At 46.6% G+C, this 3,984-nt stretch overlaps 1 pseudogene; it reads right to left on the bottom strand.

Moving 5' to 3' along the window:
- Positions 1–1,395: 1,395 nt before the first annotated feature.
- On the bottom strand, positions 1,396–2,915 carry LOC108520605 (centromere protein V pseudogene; annotated as a pseudogene).
- Positions 2,916–3,984: the final 1,069 nt, after the last annotated feature.

Consider the following 3,984-nt stretch of genomic DNA (forward strand, 5'->3'; position numbering starts at 1 on the left):
CAATAGAAAAAAAGAGAGCGAACACATAAAGTAACACTAACTTTAAAGTCCCCTTTGGAAATACAGGGGAAAACACTGACTTCCTGCAACCTGTGGTAAAATCCCCCAAAGACTCCCTTAAACACCTCTTCCTTTCCCCTATATTCCTTGCTGGATCTAAGCTGCTCGTTGCTTCTCTTTCTCTCCAGTTCTTCTTCAGTCATCCCCTTCCCCAACAGCTTGTTCTTCCTCAGGTTTTAGCGCCGCTCCCATTCCTTCTCACCAGCACAGCAGTCCTCTGCTTGGATTCTCACACACAGAAACCAGCCTAGCATGCTTAAACTATATGCCAAGTTAAAAAGGGGGTCTGGCACTCTTGAACATGAGTCTTCAACCAAACTGACGAATGATTTGCACATGGCTTAGAGAAGCAAAAATAATCAAAACACACTTTAAAAGTTATTCTCAGAAAAAGAAATTATACATACACATTTCTTTGGACAGAAACACCGACATGGTAGAAGCATGACATCTTGAGTCATTTTTTTTCCATCGCTCTGGATCCGTTCTATGCAATGAAGTGTAATACAGGTGTAACTCAGTGCAATTTGGTATTTTCTGACCACCAATATGACTGAACCACCTAAGGCATATATGCATGTTCATGTTCTCCCTTCCTCTCTCCTTCCCTACCTCAACTCAATCCCTAGGTGAAGAAGGACCGGGGCAAGCTATTCCAAAGAACAAAGGAGGAATCTTGGGGAGTAGAGCAACATGTTGGAGAAACCAGGTCACAAAAACCTTCCCTTAAGGTAGGGGTAAGGGAAGATGGAAAAGAAAAGGTATGAATTGAAAGATGTTAGCATCTCTGTGTGATGGCACAGCCATGTCATCTCTCATATACATGGAAACACATACTTAATTGATCTCTTTTCACTTTGTTGAAAAGCTAAGTCAAGTTAAACAATTCAACATCCAATTAAACATGTACAGAGGAGAGACAGACAGCAAAAAAAAGACATATGGAAAGAGTATCCAGGCACTTTTACCCAAGTCGTAGAACAATGCAGACATTTATTGGAAGTTTGCACCTTTGAAATATCATTATTGCACTGAAAGTTGGAAAAAAGCTAAACATTCATCAGAAGAGGTTGATTACATAAATTATGAAAGATCCATATTTTTTAATTCTATGAAGCCATAAAATGATAATATTGATATGTATCGTTGAACCCACCATTGATTGTTTGATAAAATGTCAGATATCAAGAATTACATATAAATTAGAGCTGGTTTTGTAATATACAGCATAGAAATACATACTTTTCTATTATTAAATATTTACTGATTTCTGAATACTTACACATGTATAAGATAGGTATTTAGAAAGATTAAAGAGGGCATACAGCACACAGACGTTTCTCATTCCTGTCTCCCATCTCCTTTCCCAGAGACAGTTTCTAAAACAAAACGGAGGAAAACACTAACATCATTCGTCTAATAAGAGCAATGAGGTATGTAATACTAATGAATCTTAAAACATATCATATAAAAAACACTAAATAACTGGACTGTCTAAGTAGTGCAAACGTGAATGCCTCTCTAAAACGCACACGTCGCACACACACGATAATGAATGGAAGACATCCTAGCACGTTTACAAACTGTATGTTGCCGTCCTACACACCAGACGCAAAGCACTGAAAACAACAAGCCTGTTCACAATAGCACCGGGAACGTATAGTACACAGGAATCATCTGCAGGTGATTTGTGACAACTGTAGGTAGAACAGTAAAAGCGAGAGATAAAATGGATGGTTTGAAAAAGCAGAGACACTGTTCTTGCTTATGGGATTCCAAGACTATCGTCGTACACAGACAAAGGTGTGTTCAAGATTTGGATCGTAAGTGAGTTCACTGAAAACTAGTGGAGAGGAAGGGCAAACACTGGAAGGGAATCCACGGTTTGACCAGGTCAGAAACACCTCTTTCACAGCATGTGATCTGTGCAGGTACTCGGACGCTCCCCGCAGGGCCGCCCGGGCCGGTTTCGGGCGGGCTTGCGGCCCCAATCACTGCTCCTGTTCGCGGGGACAGGCAGGGGCTGACTGGGAGGACGTCTTGTGGATGGCCTTGGGCTCCTCGGCGGCCTCCTCCCCCGGGTCGCCACCGCCGACCTCCTCGATGACCACGCTGCGCACGGTGCCCTCGTCCAGGCAGTGCGGGGCGACGCCGTACACGCGGGGGTCGGAGACAGCTGCGTGGAAACTCTGCACCCCGCACCTGCTGCAGAAGCTGTGCAGCGCCGGGTGCGTGTTGGACCGATAGGTGACGATGCTGTCCGCGCCCTGGAGCAGCGTGAAGCGCGAGGCCGGGACGAGGAAGTGGCGGTGCTGCTTCTTCCTGCACAGCCTGCAGCTGCAATCCACCACGCGCAGATCTGCCGGGGCCCAGACCGCAAAGCGGACCGCGCCGCAGTGGCAGCCCCCGGTGTGATGCACGAGGCCCAGGTACTCGAAGGTGTCCAGCAGGACCTTGGCGGCGCCCTCGCAGCTGAGGCCCCGCAGCTTCCTGAACGTCTCCCAGCGCTCCCGCTGTGCGCCGAGGTCCAGCTCCTCAGGGGACTCGGCGGGCGCCGGCGGGTCCGGGAGAGAGGTGGAGGGCAGCGGGTTTCTGGGGCCCGCCTCCCGGACCCGCCGCCACCGGCGCTTCCGCCGCAACCTTCCCAGCCACCTCTTGGCCGCCGCGTGGCTACCGACCCCGACTTGGACCCGGGGGCACTGCGCGCGGCTGGCGCCCATGACCGCGATGGCCGCGCAGGCGGCGGGAGGATCCCCGGGCCGCTTTCGCCTCCGCCGCTGAGCAGTGGCGCGGTTCCTCACTCTGCCCATGGCGCCCGCAGACTCCCGAGCGCGTGCCCAGCCCGCTACCCCCATTTCCCCGTCAGTCGCTGAGCAGCCTCCTTCTCTGCGCCAGCAGGATTGGCCACTTGTTGAATGTGATGTAAAGAGACCCTTCCCTTGACCCTATCACAACAGCCTTTGCTGTCTTGAAATTCTGACTGAGCCTATCAGTTGCCCCTTCTCCTAAAATGTTAATTTCTATTGTTGATTCAAATCATCAGCCTAACCTTAACATATTGAACCACTGAAAATACTGTAGACCTTGTAGTTAGCATGCAGCAGCAGGTAGGTCAGCTTAAGAAAAAAGAATTATTCACCTACTATAGAAGAAGCAGAGTCATACATAAAACCTTGGGGGGTGAAAATGTATGGTGTGTAACTAGTTGTACGAAAGTTAAGTGTAGTAAAGATAACGACCCACAATAGTATGTTACATCAGTGGACCCAACCAGAGAAAATACAGGGGAAAGAAATTCACTTATTTAAATCCATCTTCTAAGGACAAGAAGTAAAAGAAGAAATAGTACATTTATTTTTGCATCTGTTCCAAGAGCAAATTAACAGCTCTGGCAGGCATGAATACGAAGTGGAGACTTTGTTCTTTGGAGATTGATTTGGTTGATCTTTGGGCGTGGTCAGAGGAGAGACCCCACAAAATGAGCACAGATCTTCTTTTCTGGGGTGCAATAAGTACCTGGGAAAACAGTGAGCAGTCTTAGGAAAGCTGCTTCTTGTGAGTTAAGTAGTAACATCCGCACACATGGGTTTTAAGCAGAGATGCATCCATCTACCCACAACCTAGATTCAATGATTCTTAATATTTTGTCGTATGTATCTATATGAGACAACTGTAGGCAGAACAGTAATTCGATAAGAATTACACGTATCTATATGCATGCATTTGTGCATACATTTTCCAAAAACATTTAAAGTAAGATACATACATTAATGCCATATTGTCTCAATATTTCAGCACTCACATCCTAAGAATAAAGACATAATTTCTTTTTTGAAGCTCAAGATTATGTATTTACTTATTTTTATAAGTTCGGTGGTACATGGGCAGGTTTGTTACATGGATATGTTGTGTAATGCTGAGGTT

This window comes from Rhinopithecus bieti, unplaced genomic scaffold (assembly GCF_001698545.2).
Source record: "Rhinopithecus bieti isolate Rb0 unplaced genomic scaffold, ASM169854v2 scaffold_53934, whole genome shotgun sequence".
In the NCBI taxonomy this organism is placed as follows: Eukaryota; Metazoa; Chordata; class Mammalia; order Primates; family Cercopithecidae; genus Rhinopithecus; species Rhinopithecus bieti.